This window comes from Microtus pennsylvanicus, chromosome X, assembly GCF_037038515.1.
Source record: "Microtus pennsylvanicus isolate mMicPen1 chromosome X, mMicPen1.hap1, whole genome shotgun sequence".
In the NCBI taxonomy this organism is placed as follows: Eukaryota; Metazoa; Chordata; class Mammalia; order Rodentia; family Cricetidae; genus Microtus; species Microtus pennsylvanicus.
The window spans coordinates 58,145,708-58,161,135 of record NC_134601.1 but is presented as its reverse complement, the minus strand read 5'-3'; the positions used below and the strand labels follow the sequence as shown (position 1 = coordinate 58,161,135).

The following is a 15,428-nucleotide window of genomic DNA, read 5'->3' as shown; positions in this document are numbered from 1 at the left end:
TTATTGGAAGGACCTTTTTTATCTACAATCTGTCCTTCATTCATTGTTGTTCTTTATTGAAATTGAGAACTTAAACGGATAATTATCAAGATAGTACAAACCCCTCTCCTTATTCCAGCAAAATTATTAGCATGGTCAAACGTAGGGAGATATTTCTTTAAGATTAGTTCTTGACAGAATAATATTTTACCCAATTAAATTGAATAAATATGGTTATAACATATTACTTTGGACACAATTTGAAATATAGATCTAAAATTAATTCTAATAATTTCAACATGTTTCTTATAATAATTTACACAGGTTAATTTAAAATGTCTCCAGAATCTTTTTTTTATTTAATAGTCATTTATTTAAGAAAATGAAACATCACAGTACCAGTATCTCACCCCTATTTCCCCCCCACACACACACCAGTCAACACCACCAAGCAAATAGTACCCAGGTTCCCTCAATCTCCACTCCAGGCCCAGGAGGCCAGGGGGTTAATAGCAGTCCTTAAAGTCGGAGTCCACGTCTGAGCTTTGCTGGTTCTGAATCTGACTCTGCTTCTGGTATAAACAGGCCACCTGGTCACTGATAGTGGCTTGCTCTGGCTGCTTGTCTCCACGGACACGAATGAACTGAGGGAAACGAAGGGAGATACCTTTTTCTTTGTCCACCAGGCCCGGTGCAGCAGGGTAGATGGGGGACAGAGAGAGATCTGCACACTTCACCTCCCACACGACACTGGGGTCCAGCCAGTGGTCTGGAGCCACTGCCCCATCAATTCTCACATAGGGGCGTGGGGTTGGCAATACCAGGGCCTTCAGGCTCTGGTGATGCTCCTCCAGCTCTTCATCACTGAATCCAGTTCCCAGCTTGCATATGGCCTGCAGCTCTTCACTCTCTTCATCATAGGCAGCCAACATGAAGCCCCCATACCGGCCAGCACGCTTCCCCGACCCAGATAGGCACCAATCACCACAAGATCCAGAGTGTCATCCACACCGTCAAGGTAGTCCTTCTTCAGCTTGAGCCAATTGTGTGTCTTGGCGATCTCATAGGTGGCATCAACATCCAGGGTCTTCACTATCAGCCCCTCACAGGAGTCCTTCACCGACTGCTCCAAGAACTCAGAGATCTGCTCGATATCTTTGGTGTCCAGGGAGGTGGCAAAAACAAACTCGCCCTCCGTCTCCACAAAGTTCGCCCAGAGCAGTTGCCGGCGTTGAGACAAGGGCTGGCGAGTCAGGGACTCTCCGTTGAGGAAGATGAGATCAAAGACATACAGACACACCTGCACCTGTATCTCTGATGCATCCACCTCCTTGCGCTTTCGAGTGGTGAGCACTTGGAATGGCTGGATCTGCTTCTTTTCCCGATCCCAGGCCACAGCCTCAGTGTCCAGGATGAAAGAAGTGACAGGGGGGAGTTTAATCTTGGGGATGAGGCTGATGATGTCAGGGTACTTTCCTGTGTTGTCTTCCTGGTTCCTGCTGAAGATCTTCACGTCTCCACCTTCCAGAACATGAATCTGTGCCCGCTGCCCATCGTATTTACACTCGCAGGTGAAGTCCACCTCCTCAAAGTGCTTCAGTACCTCGCTGACACCCCGAGTGGGATGGGCCAGCATTGGTTTAAGAGGGATCCCTGGGCTCAGCCTGCAGTTGCTCTGGGAGACGTTCCAGCCCATGTACCAACAGCACAGGGATGATTCGATCCAGGTCAGGCACCTCACAGAAGGTCTGCTTCAAGATCATGCCTTGTTCTTCCAACCACATCTTTCTGGCCTCTGCTGTCATGCCCTTCCCAGCATCCACAACAACAGGGGGAAATTCTTGGCCAGGGGGTGTGAGGCTCAGAGCCTGGGCAAGTGCAGCCAAGACCAACTGCTCAGCCAGCCCAAGGCGCAGCCATCCACTTAAGGACCTGGCAATGAATCGGGCTTCTGAGTGGCGGCAGGCGACAAAAAGGCCCTTGATGATGTCCACCTTCTTAGCCATGGAAGCACTGCCAGTGAGCCGGGCAATGTCACAGAATTTGATAAAGACCCCGGAGGTGGTGAGTGGAGGTGGGGGCAGCATGAGTCTCTGAGTGCTATGGCTGTTTTCGGCCACCAGTCCCACATCACCCTTCTCAGCTACCTCAGCCCAGACGGACTTCAGCTGACGACCTGTGGCCTGGGCAACTGCCTTGAGGAGGACACCATCACCTATGCCCAGCTCTAGTCCCTGCTGAGGTGGCCCAAGGCGGCTGAGGCTGAGGTAAAGGACAGGGAGCAGGTCTGGGGGTGACAGGGCCACCACAGAGTGTAGCAGGTTGCTCAGTGTCTCCACCATCTTGAAGCAAGCAGAAACCTCCTCTATCTTCTCAAATGTCCGGGCCACAGCAAGAAAAGGAACCTTCTGGCCGTGTTTCCAGCAGGCATCTTCAATGGGATGGTAGTTACTCTTGGAAGGATTGTAATTTGTTGGATCCAGGGTTCCCTTGGTCTCTTCCTTCCTTGGAGTACCTGCCTCTTCTTGTTTCACTTCAGCTTTCACTGCTGGCTTCCGAGGAGCAAAGAAGCTGCTGAGTGTCTTGGCACTTCTAGCAGGAGGTTTGCTCTGCTGCTCTTCCTGAGGATCCGGTTTCATGCCAGCCTTACACACTGGAATGTTCTCTGTCTTTGGCAGGGTTACTGACTCAGGGGACTTTGCAGGCTCAGGGAGCACTATGGACTGGCTCCCCTTCTTTTCTTCCTTCTGTTTTACATCTTCAGCCTCTGTGAGGCTTTCTGTTAGCGTCTGTGCTGCTTCTTCCTCCTTCCTTTTCTTGGCTGCTCTGCCTTTGTCCTCATTCTGCTCCTCCACAGAGTTCTGAATTGTCCGTTTCGGGAGCTGCTTCCGAGCAGTGCGATGCTTCGGGAATCCTGATGGGGAGATATCCATGAAGGGGCTGTTGAAGAAACGACTATTCTCAGGACATGTGTCAGGGCTGGAAGGAGAGTTCTGTTTGGAGTCTGACACAGACTTCTGAACTTTGGGGGTGCCAGGAGCCTCATCTTCCTCCTCCCCTTCACTGCTTAGGACCTGGGCTGCCTTCCTTCCTGGCCTCTTCACTGGAGAATCACTCTCAGACACCAGTCGATTCCTCTCTTTCAATGCTACCTTTGGAGGGGACTCCTTCTCTCCGATGCTGTTGGCTGTCTCCTTTTCAGGCTTCTTTGCTTTACCCTCTTTGGTGGGTTGGAAAAATGACATAATACTTCTCTGCATGGTGGCAGTGGAGTTCTCCCCTTTCCTCTCTTGTTGTTTCTTTCTCATTCGTTGTACCTCTCGAGTCACCTCACCAGATGCCGGACTTGCTTGCTCAGCGACGCGAACCAGAAACGTCTCCAGAATCTTAACTGGGCCTGGTGGTACAGGATTATGGGCTCAGCTACTTTTGAGAATAATGTAGAAAGATAACGTTAGAGACAGATGCAGACAACTCAGTGAGATCTTGTTTCAAAATAAAAAGGTAAAAGAAAGGCTTGGGATGCAGCTCTTAAGTAGGACTCTTGTCTAGTATTTGTAAGGCCCGATGTTCAATTTCCTATAATGGAAAAGAAAAAGGCTCTTCAGAGGTAGAGTATTGGTCACAGCATTTTGTTTACTGTGGAATGCCATCAGAACACTATTGGTACCTTGAAGGGAAATGAAAAAGAATAGGAAAAAACATTCAGAGGCCCCCTCTTTAGTGGTTTGATTAGAAAGTCTTTAGACACTGAATTTGATAATGCTTTGGAAAGATCAGTTATCTACACTCTGCACATGTGTTTGTGAAATCCCAAATGGAAATACTTGGCTCAGTAAATGGATAAAGTATAAAATATTATACACAAGCAAAGTTCTAGTTCTCTGTAGTAATGTATTATCCAATGAAAAGGGAAATAGAGAGTCACAACTTTCAAAGTGTAGTGGCAACTGTTCTCCTTCACTATTACTAAATTCTTAGAAGATTGCTTTGTTTACGAGCATGCTTCAGCATACAGTGATAACCAGTTTAAATCATGGCAGAAGCAATTTAATTTAATTTTTTTATAAATATGCTGGAGTTATTTGCATTCATATTTTGCTCAAGCTCAAGATAAACCTCCAAGTTTCTAGGAAAAACATAATGATGTTGTGATGACAGTAGCAACAAGATAATTACATATACTGTTCATTGCCTAACCACTCAGTCATCAAGAATAACGTGTTAAACATCTCATAAAGCAAAAACTAGGGAGGTGACTTCAGTAAATTATTGTAATTTCAGGTTGCCTTAGCATCCATTTTGGATACACGCATAACTTTCTGATACCACAAGAATTGCTAAGTCACCACTCATATACATTTCTCAGTCTACAGCACATGCAAATGAGTCAAGCTGGAGGCGGGGAATAAAACCATAATAATTGTTCCCTATCCAGCAGGCTGGTTGATTGCTGCTTTCATGATACTACCTTTAATTTGGCTATTTATTTTCTTATGTGTCTGCTCACTTGCCTGAGAACCTAACATGATCACTGGTATTTTTAACACATACCTTTCTCTGATCGAGTATTCATTTTTGCCTCTTGTAACCCAAAGACACCTCAACACACAAAGTCCTCCCTACCCTGAAACTTCATCTCAAAATCTTCTGATTTCTTCTTATGAGGATCTGTAGAATTTTTGCTTTCTTTTTGATGAATGAGAGGCTCTCATATAATAGGATTTTTACAGTACACCAAGGCAAACACAAAGTCAGGATCCCTTAAATAGGACACAGATCAAACAAGAGTCAATAAAGTTGTCAATCACTATAAACAAGATTCACATTTGAGGGACTCTATGGTCATGGATCAGCTAAATTGACATTAGGCCATCCACAGGGAAAAAGATACATGTCCTGAAAGGTGAACTATGAACACTCACGTCTAGCTTTCCCTTTCTGTTCTATTAAGAAAAGCTACTCCAGGTCTAAAAAAAAAAATCTCATTTTCACTGTACACTTTTAAAGCGGTAACATATGTATTGTCCCCCTCTCTGTGTGATATGTTTTCTAAATTTTGAAAATATCGAATAATTCTAATTACTCATTTAATTAATTCAATGAATAATTAATGAGAATTTTCTATATTCAGAGTATATACTGCTGAAGATTATATAAAGTTAAATGGAAAAGGCATCCTTTCTAAAAAGCTCACAATTTATCTTGTGCATAAAAGGTTATTTTGGTCTGGTCAAATTGAGTCATTAACTCATTATTAAACATGCAGTCTGTTTTTAGCAATGACTATGTATGATATGAAAATGAAAGATCAAAGTACATCATCAAAGCCACAGACAGATGTTGAGCAGAGCAGGTCTCTAGAGTATATAGCAGTGGCCTGAACATTAGCTACCGGAGAGTAACTCACATTGAATATATTTCACATAAGATGGAATCAATGCCAGTAAATGGAGATATGGCACATGATCTCCTCAGTAAAAATAGGCAAGATACCAAAACTTCCTCATGAAACATGTTGAAATACATATGCATGCAGTGTGTTTAATAAAAATTTAGCATTACAGTACACATTTCTTTGATGGCATTTTGATTTTAATATGATTTCAAGAAGAAAATGAAACACTATGGAAAAAAAAAAACAGCAAAGAGACAGCAATATAGCCACTCACTAACTCTTCTGCTCTGGCAAGTTTGTACTATGAGAACAGGGTAAACATCCCTGTTTGAGAAAATCAACCACAGTTAAAAAAGCTTCATGGAGTTATTTGAGGCAGAGAAAGAGAAGATTACATTGAGTAGTGTGTGTGTCTGTGTGTGTGTGTGCGTGTGTGTGTGTGTGTGTGTGTGTGTGTGTGTGTGTGTGTGAGTGAGTGTAGAAACAGATGAATGAAAGACTGAAGACACTTTGACTGCTAGATTCGTTGAACAGACAGATCTGTGAGAAGCAAAAGGCAATTCAATGACCAGTTTCAGAGGACATTCCAGGAAAGCATTCCCTCTTCACCTTCTGTGAAACCATCTCTATGAAAACCATCTCTGAATGCCTTGATGTTTTCACATGATGTTTTTTATCTAGATACTTTATAGAACACATATTCATTCTTGTCCTTATGGTGGTTTGAATGAGAATGGCCCCCATAGGCTCATGTCTTTGAATGCTTGGTATCCAGATGGTAGAACTGATTATGAAGAATTAGGAGATATGGTCTTGGTGGAAGAGGTGTGTCACTGGAGGTTGACTTTGAAGTTTCAAAAGCCCAGTCTCCCTCTAACTTTCAGGTCAGGAAGAAAGCTTCTAACACCTGCCCCAATGCCATGCCTGCCTATCTGCTGCCTTGTTCCCTGCCATGATGGTCACGGACTCACCAATTGAAACTGTTTGCAAGCCCTAAATTAAATGCTTTATTTTATAAGTTGCCTTGCTCATGGTATCTTTTCTTTTGTTTTTGTCTTTTTGCAACATAACTATTTATTGAATATTTGAGAGTTACAGATAATACACCCCAATCACACTCACTTCCTAGTCCTGTATCCAACCCCTTTGTGACTCCCCCAAGAAAAAGAATAAAAGAAAAAATACCAAGTCCAATCAATATGTGTGGCCCATATACTCATACTCACTGGAGCATATTCAGACTCTCAGAGGCCAGCTCCTTAAAGAAAACTGAGTCCTTACCCACTCACTCTCCTGACAGAAGCCATCAACTCTTAAGAAACTACACTACAGGATCCCATCACAATTTCTAAGAGTTTCTTCAACGACTTCCCTTCTAGATTGTTTCTTTTTTTGAAAGGGGAGAAGGGAGAGAGAGAGAGAGATTTTTACAGAAGCATTCCTATGTGTCTCATTCTCAACTGTGAGTCTGCAGTCATAATACCACTGCAAAAGTAGCTTCCTTGCCCTTTACATTTAGCAGCATCAAGGATGATGGATTTCCATGTGGTTTCTAGCCACAGACCTCAGCGTGACTTTAGGCAGCTGCACAGGTCATGAATATCCACAAGGCTTTTAGGGTGTCTTTTCACACAAATAAAAGTAACTAAGACAAAAGTTAGTATCAGGTACTAGGTAGGGTATTGTAATATGCCTGAGCATGCTGCTTGTTGGGAGAATATGGAAGACTTTGGGACTTTGGACAGGAAAAGCAGGTGAATGCTGTAAGTGAGACTTAACAGGCCATTTTAGTACGAGCTTGGAAGACAGTAGTGCCGAGAGCAATGTGAACTATGGTGACCCTGCTCAAGAGGTTTCAGGGTCGAATAATATTAGAAATTGTGCTGGAGCCCATTCTTAAGATATTTTGATCAAAGATTGTGGCTGCCTTCTGTCATTGTCCGAATAATTTATCTCAAGATAAACTTAAAAGTAATGGATTATTTTTATAACAGAGATTTCATGACAGTCTAATATTGATTCTGGTGTGTCTTATGCAACTCTATACTGAAAAAGAGCAAATGAAACAAAAATAAATGTAACATTTAAAGATTGAAGAGAAAAATTTCCTGAAAATTTAATATTGGAGCCATGTCATGTGCTCAAGAAGAGATGAGAAATTTTTAATGAAGGCCTGATGTTAATTAGAATAAATGCAGTAGTAACTCAGGCCAAGACCTGACCCAGCCAATCTTGAAATATGTAAATAAAAAGGTCCCTTTTCATTCAAATGGATAGTTATGTGTCACATCTTAAAAGTTCAATGAAACTTTATGCCACATAGTAGCTAGTGTTAGTAAGTGAATGCTATCACACTATACATACATGCATACATACATACATATATATTATTAAAATATGAAGACATTTTTAACAATTAAAAGAAAGAATATAATAATTTTATCAAATATATTGTAGAAGTATCAAAAAGCAGTGGGCCTTGTCACTCTTTAGTCATAGGTATGTCATATTAGAATATGTTACAAATTTAAAAAGACATCTTTAACTTTAATGTGTTATTTTGTGTGAATGCATTTCAATTTAGTGAAGAGGTTCATCAATTGTCAAAAATAAACAAACTATTAATTTTCTAGGAGGCATACTCACATTTGTCATTTAGAACATAATACAATTTCCAGGATAATATATTATTAAAATATCTGTCAATGTATCTTCTTTGAAGAAGTCTTTTGCTCAGGGAACTTGATTTACCAAAACTCTATTTCTATTTCTCAGTAAATGATGCTTGCTATTGAAATAATAAGAAGAAAATATTGAATTCTTTAAAAGATATTAGAATATTATTTTAAATAAGTTTATTCTTTAGTTAATTCGCAATATAAAATAAATTTATATTTTATTCTCTCTACAATTTAAAGATTGCTTCTTTTGATGACTGCTATTTTAGTAGGAAGTAGCTCAATTCAAATTTGTTACACAAGCCATTTAGATAATGGGTTTCAAGCTATGAATTTATTTATTCTAAAGAAGTTTCTTATTTTATAATATCTCACAAGTGACTAAATATCTGGAATGAAGAAAGAGGGGGTTAATACATGCCAATTACGGCATTAAATTAACAGAGGAAGTGCACATTGCTCCCCAAATGAAGCTTCTGTGGGGCATCTACCATACACTCCAGCTTAGATGCTAGAGAATCTAGACTCTTGGAATTCATTTATGAACAAATGCAAAAGATGGGGTTTCGTGAAATGGGAATTTGTCACTATATGAATCTCAGAGACACTGTTGGTATTAAAAAATAGCTTTTCATTCAGATAAAGGGGAGCATGCCAGTACTCAAGGAGCAGAGATATGTTACTATCTCTATGAGTTCAAGACCAAACTACATATATAGTGAGTTCCAGGCTATCCAGGACTGTGTAATAAGACTTTCAGGGGAACCCATGTTGCTGTTGAAGGAGACAGATGCTGGAAACTTCCTGGAAGGCCACAGCATCGTGACAACACACAAATTAATAGAAGTTGGTTCATTTAGGATATATAAACTAGCTAGAAATATGCCTGAGTCATTGGCCTAACAGTGCTGTAGTTAAAAAAAAAGATTTTGTGTCAACATAAAAGATATTCATAAAGAATGACTAAAAAATTGCCAGAATGTTAATGGAAAAACATTCTCAGTGACTACTCTTAGGCCCATTTTCACCAATAACTGTCCCTCAAATAATTAGCCAACAATAACAGGATATTTTCAGAGCCTTTCAAAACAGGTACAAATCTTTACAAATGTAATTTATAGAATGAAAATATCATATGATAAAATGGGCATAATTGTAATCTGGAATATGAACAGCATAATAAATATAACAGTTTAATATTATTAGAAATTAATTGCAAAGAATAAAAATAAAAGTGAAAACAAAATCTCATAGTAATTACTTCAAAGAAAATATTTTGAATAGCACTTAGATAAGATCCATAAAATTTTGTGTTATGTACACTTTACTATAATCCATCCATATTCATAGGAACCCATAGTAAGATGAAAATATTATAACTAACAATTTAACTTACTACATTAACTTCACATGCTAGCAACACAGTGTCCTGAAGGATCTGGCTGTTTTTCTCTAGTGATAGAATAGCCAAATAGGAATTGAGGATTATCACTACTGTATAGAATCACATGGTAAAAAACTAAAAGTTATTAACTTAAAAAAATCAAATTTATAAGTAAGCGTTCTTTGAAATTTTTTATTCCTATCATTGTAAAGTAAAACAATTTAAAGCCAATCCATTACATATTTGGAAGCAGTTGTACATCAACTGTTGATAGACCTGTAACAACCTGACAGCAAAATTTTAGTCCTGCTATTTATTACCTTCATATCAGAATTTTTCTTCTTCTCTGTATTTTTTAGCTAAAAGAAGACGTTCTTAAGAATTAGTAGGGAAACAGACAAGAGGCATCATAAAGTATTCCATACGTTTGTTAATTAAAAATTAAGTACGTCATAGAAGTATTATTTCGAACATCCAAAGGGGAAACACAAGCCAATTTGTTAATCATCTGATGCATGAATAAATTAAAATGGTGTATCCATATACTGAGATAATATTTAAGCAATAAGGAGCTGATAACACATGTTATAATATGGCTAAGACTGTATTAACCAAAATAAGCCAGCCTCAAAATGAGCACATGCTGTTCTCACATTATATTTACATAAAGTATTGGGCATAGTCAAAACCACAGACAAAATGACTTAGGAAGATTTAGAAATGATGGTTAAGGGAAATGAAGTTTATCTTTGAGGTGCTCAAATGACATAAAGCTGATTAATGTTATTAAAGTTTTTTTCTTTACTACACATCATTCACATTTACAAGTATTTAATAATCAAAAATAATGTGGAAATTTTATACATGAAAGTCAAATTAGTATTTGCAACTGTGTAACCACATAAAATTTGAACTATATGAATTACATATTAACAAGATATTTTTGTGAAATACGTTCTACTCTGTAGCTGTGGCTGCCTTGAAATTTACTACATAGTCTAGGCTTCTGCCTCCCAAGTTCTGGGATCAAAATCATATGTTTCCATGAACAGACAACAGAACCTTTTTGAAAAATAGTTCTATAAATTAGTAAGCTTATCCAAGAAGAAGGAGATATACAAATTAGTTAAGTCAAGGAGAACTAGTAGAAAATCTTATTGTTCACACAGTAGCAGAGAGTACAAGCATTAAGGAACAGATACTTACTCAAATTAAATCTTCCCTGATTTGCTTTTTGAAATTGGTTGGCTTTTAAACTAACAAATTGAGTTCCTGTTAAATGACAGACTGATGTGGGAGTGATTTCTTATTAATAAAGAAACTGCCTAGACCCATTTGATAGGCCAACCCTTAGGCGGAGTAAACAGAACAGAATGCTGGGAGAAAGAAGCTGAGTCAAGGGGTCGCCATGATTCTCCCACTCCAGACAGACGCAGGTTAAGATCTTTCCTGGTAAGCCAGCTCGTGGAGCTACACAGATTATTAGAAATGGGTTAGATCTATATGTAAGAGCTAGCCAATAAGAGGTTAAAACTAATGGGCCAAGCAGTGTTTAAAAGAATACAGTTTCCGTGTAATTATTTCGGGGCATAAGCTAGCCATATGGGCGGCTGGGTGGCGGGACACAGCCCTGCCGCTCCTATTACAACAACAGACATTAAACTAGCTACAGAGAACTAGAAGAAGAGTGATAGTTAAATGCCTTGACTCTATTCCTCAAAGTAGGGATCAGTCTCAAATCTTAAATCCCAGAAATGGAAATGAAGGTTTGATATTTTTAATATAATTTATTGATTTTGGAGGAATTTCATATTATTCACCCTGCTTCCCCTCATTTCCCAGTACTTACATGTCTGCTCTCCACCCTTGTAATCTTACTTCACAAAAGGAAATTTTAAAAATTAAATAAAAATAAAAATTAAAAACAAAACATCTTGTTGACTCCTCTGGGCAACTACCTACTTGCTCCTCTATCAATCGCAGTGTTCTCTCACATGTCACAACTGTCTCATCTTCAGCTACACTGTGTGTGTGTGTGTGTGTGTGTGTGTGTGTGTGTGTGTGTGTGTGTCAGAGTGGCAAATGGGAACTGTAATGAGTCACAAAGGGTAGTCCCCCTACCCAAGCAACTTTGTTCATTGCAGTGAGTCATCGGTCTGCTTCAAGGCCTCTGGCTTCTGCTACACCAATACTGGACCCTTATTAAGACTCCTCTCTCCTGTCCTGCCATTGCCCCAAAAAATGGAGATCCTAAAGGTATACTTCTGTCAGCTCTCTTGGACCCATGACACTACCAACACTATTTTATGATAGCCAGTGAAGAGTGAGGGCCTGCTCTGGTGGGGAAAGATGCACAGCTGAAGCCAGAGACGGATATGGCCAGCTCTTTTGAGTGCACTGGTTGGTGAAGGACAGGGCCAGCTCTCCAGTGTCCATGCCATTGTAGCCAACTCTCTGGCATCCACTTCATACCTGCCCTTGCTGTGCCATGTGGCCATGGGATGGGGTTCTGTGAAGGATTGACACTTTTATTAAAGGACAGAGACATAGAATAAATCTCAGTTGCTTTCACTTTCAAGGTGACACATAGCTAGTTTTTTTTTGTTTTTTTTTTGTTTTTTTTTAATATTTATTTATTTATTATGTATACAATGTTCTGTCTGTGTGTATGCCTGCAGGCCAGAAGAGGGCACCAGACCTCATTACAGATGGTTGTGAGCCACCATGTGGTTGCTGGGAATTGAACTCAGGACCTTTAGAAGAGCAGGCAATGCTCTTAATCTCTGAGCCATCTCTCCAGCCCCCTAGCTAGATTGTTTAAATACAGACTGCAAGGCATGAAAACCAGCATCATTTCCTAAATTCATTTTATTTTATTTTGGCTGAAATATTTGAATAAGAAAATAAGTTATTCCATTCAACCAATTCCTCCATTTTTTTTTTCAAATTCAAATTCTTCAAAATTGTAAATGAATATTTTTCAAATACTGGTTAACTTTATATATGGAAAGGAAATGAAAGGACAACTCATGTGAAAGTTATATACAGGGTAAATAGAAAATCAGATTTTAGCCGGGTGGTGGTAGCACATGCTTTTAATCCCAGCACTCAGGAGGGAGAGGCAGGTGCCAGGACAGGTACCAAAGCTACAGAGAAACCTTGTCTCAAAAGCAAAACAAAACAAAACAAAACAAAAAAGAAAATCAGATTTTTAAGGGAAAGAACCCGATGTTCGATTCTTCCTGGGCTGCACTGATAACAGTGCTTTACCTTCCTTTGGACTATATATTTAAAACTTACCTCTATATAGTATATTCAGTCATTTGTAATAAGAGAAAAAAAACATAACTTGGAAAGACTGGATGACAGTTGCAAATTCAGAACTATCAAAGATAAAGAAGAAAATTTTACAGATGTGTATATTTCTAACACAGAAACTGTTCGAAGAAAACAAAAAGCAGTGTGTGCTACATGATCTATATGTAGGAAACGAATTATTTGCCCAAGATTAAGGTCAATAATTAACAAGTGGGACTTCATAAAACTAAAACATCTGCACAGCTAAAAGACAAAATTAATTAAATGAAGAAAAAAATCTACAAAATGGGAGAGAACGCTTGCTAGAAATACATCTGAAAGAGGAATGGCATACAAATTTTATCTAGCTATCTAGAATATATATATATATATATATATATATATATATATATATATATATATATTCAACGTTAATCCTTTTCCCACTAATTTTAGTCAGCCAAGATAGCTATAATATAAACATTGCAGTGAAAGAATCATTCAGTGTAAGTGAGAAAACGGGTAAAGGGATCACTGCGGTGTTTGTACCAATAACATTTTCTATACCAAAAGTTTCATTCACGTTATTTTATCTAGTCCTCACATATTGTAGTAGGACTCATTACCCTATTTGAACATTGACTCCACTAAGGTTTGGTGCGGTAAGAGTGATTTGGTGAAGTGTACACACTGGGAAGACCAGAGCTGCCTGTCTTCAGAGCCTGTGCTCTAAATCATGCTCCTCAGATGATAGTCAGGTGATTTCCTACTGAGAGGTAAAGCGCTGCAAGTTTTCTATGCCAACAGTGAATAGAAGGAAACACTGAATGACTATTAGTAAAAGAGAGAACTCTCTTTATTTTATGAAGGAGGATGTTTCAGTAAGTAAAGAAACATAAATAATGAAGCAGTGTAAGAGAAATATCACAGCATTTGAGAAAGTTCCCCCTAACAATGCAATATGTTAATAATGTTAAACCTTAGGCAAAATTAAAGATGAACAGTGTTGGAAGAAATACGGTTCATCCTCTGCCATAGTGTTTTTTCCTATTGCTGTAGCAAAATACTCTGGTAAAAGAGATGGAAGGAAGGTTTTTTTTTAAAAAAAAAAAACAGATTTATTTATTTTATTTTTTGTGTATATGTTTTGCCTGAATGTATGTCTGTATATCATGTGCGTGTCTGGTGCCTGCAGAGGACAGAAGAGGGCATTGGATGCCCTAGAACCAGAAGTACAGACAGTTGTGAACCACCCTGTGCAGGTTGAGAACTGAACCTAGGTCCTTGGGAAGAACAAGTGCTTTTAACGGCTGAACCATCTCTCAAGTACCTAAGAATGAGGCTTTGTTTTATTTTTTTAAAAAAATATTTATTTATTTATTTTTAAAAAGAAAACAAATTATCATTATTCATTATACATACCAACTCAAGTTTCTACTCCCTCCCCTCCCCTCATTCCCTCCATATACACCCTCTACTCCACCCCCATCCACTCCCCAGAGAGGGTAAGGCACATAGATCTGAGGAAGAACCAAGGCCCTCCTTACTATATCCAGGCTGAGCAAGGTACCAAAGAAAATGTGTTGCCAAATGGTGCGGGAGAATTGTCTGTGTTCTGTCAATCATGTTTTAAATAAACACTGATTGGCCAGGCAGGAAATATAGGTGGGTCAACCAGATAGGAAGTAGAGGCAGGGCAATGAGAATAGGAGAATTCTAGGAAGGAGGAAGCCCATTCCTCCCACTCCTGTCAAGACCACAGAAGAAGCAACATGTGATCTGCCTCACTGTGAAAGGTACTGAGCCACATGGCTAACATAGATCAGTACAATGGGTTAATACAAAGCCTGAGCTAAGGGGCCAATCAGCTTATATCTAATGTATACTCTCTGTGTGATTTTCTTTGGGCCTTAACTGCTGTGGGAACTGGGCAGGACATAAACCCCAACAAGCCAGCCCTCATGTTATATCACCCCCCAACTCCATGCTCCCAATTTTATCAGACTATCTTGTCTGTTTCCACTTTTCATATATAAATATACATATGTGTGTGTGTTTCTTAGGGTACATTTTACTACTTGGCTTCTATAGGATCATGAACTATAGGCTCCATATCCTTTGTTTACAGTTAGTATCCACTTAAGAGTAAGTACATACCATATTCACCTTTTTGGGTCTGGGTTACCTCACTCAGTGTAGTGTTTTCTATTTCCACCCATTTGCATGCAAAATTCAAGATGTCATTGTTTTTTTACTGCTGAAGAATACTCTAATGTGTAAATGTGCCACATTTTCTTTATTCATTCTTCAGGTGAGGGGCACCTAGGTTGTTTCCAGGTTCTGGCCATTATAATTAATGCTGCTATGAACATAGCTGAACATATGCCTTTGTAGTATGATTGAGCATCTTGTGTATATGTCCAAGAGTGGTATTGCTAGATTCTGAGGTAGGTTGATTCCCAAGTTTTTGAGAAATACCATACTGACTTTCAAACTGGTTGTGCAAGTTTGCATTCCCACCAGCAATGGAGGGGTATTCCCCTTAACTCCACAACCTCTCCAGCATAAGCTATCATTGGTGTTTATGATCCTAGCCATTTTGACAGGTGTAAGATGGTATCTCAGAAATCAAAACTGTTGACCAAGTAAAAGACCAATTAGTTTCAATAATATCAATGTGAACATTTTACAC

The 15,428-nt window shown here is 39.0% G+C and overlaps 1 pseudogene; it reads right to left on the bottom strand.

Moving 5' to 3' along the window:
* Positions 1-365: 365 nt before the first annotated feature.
* LOC142841215 (DNA ligase 1 pseudogene) lies at positions 366-3,347 on the bottom strand (annotated as a pseudogene).
* Positions 3,348-15,428: the final 12,081 nt, after the last annotated feature.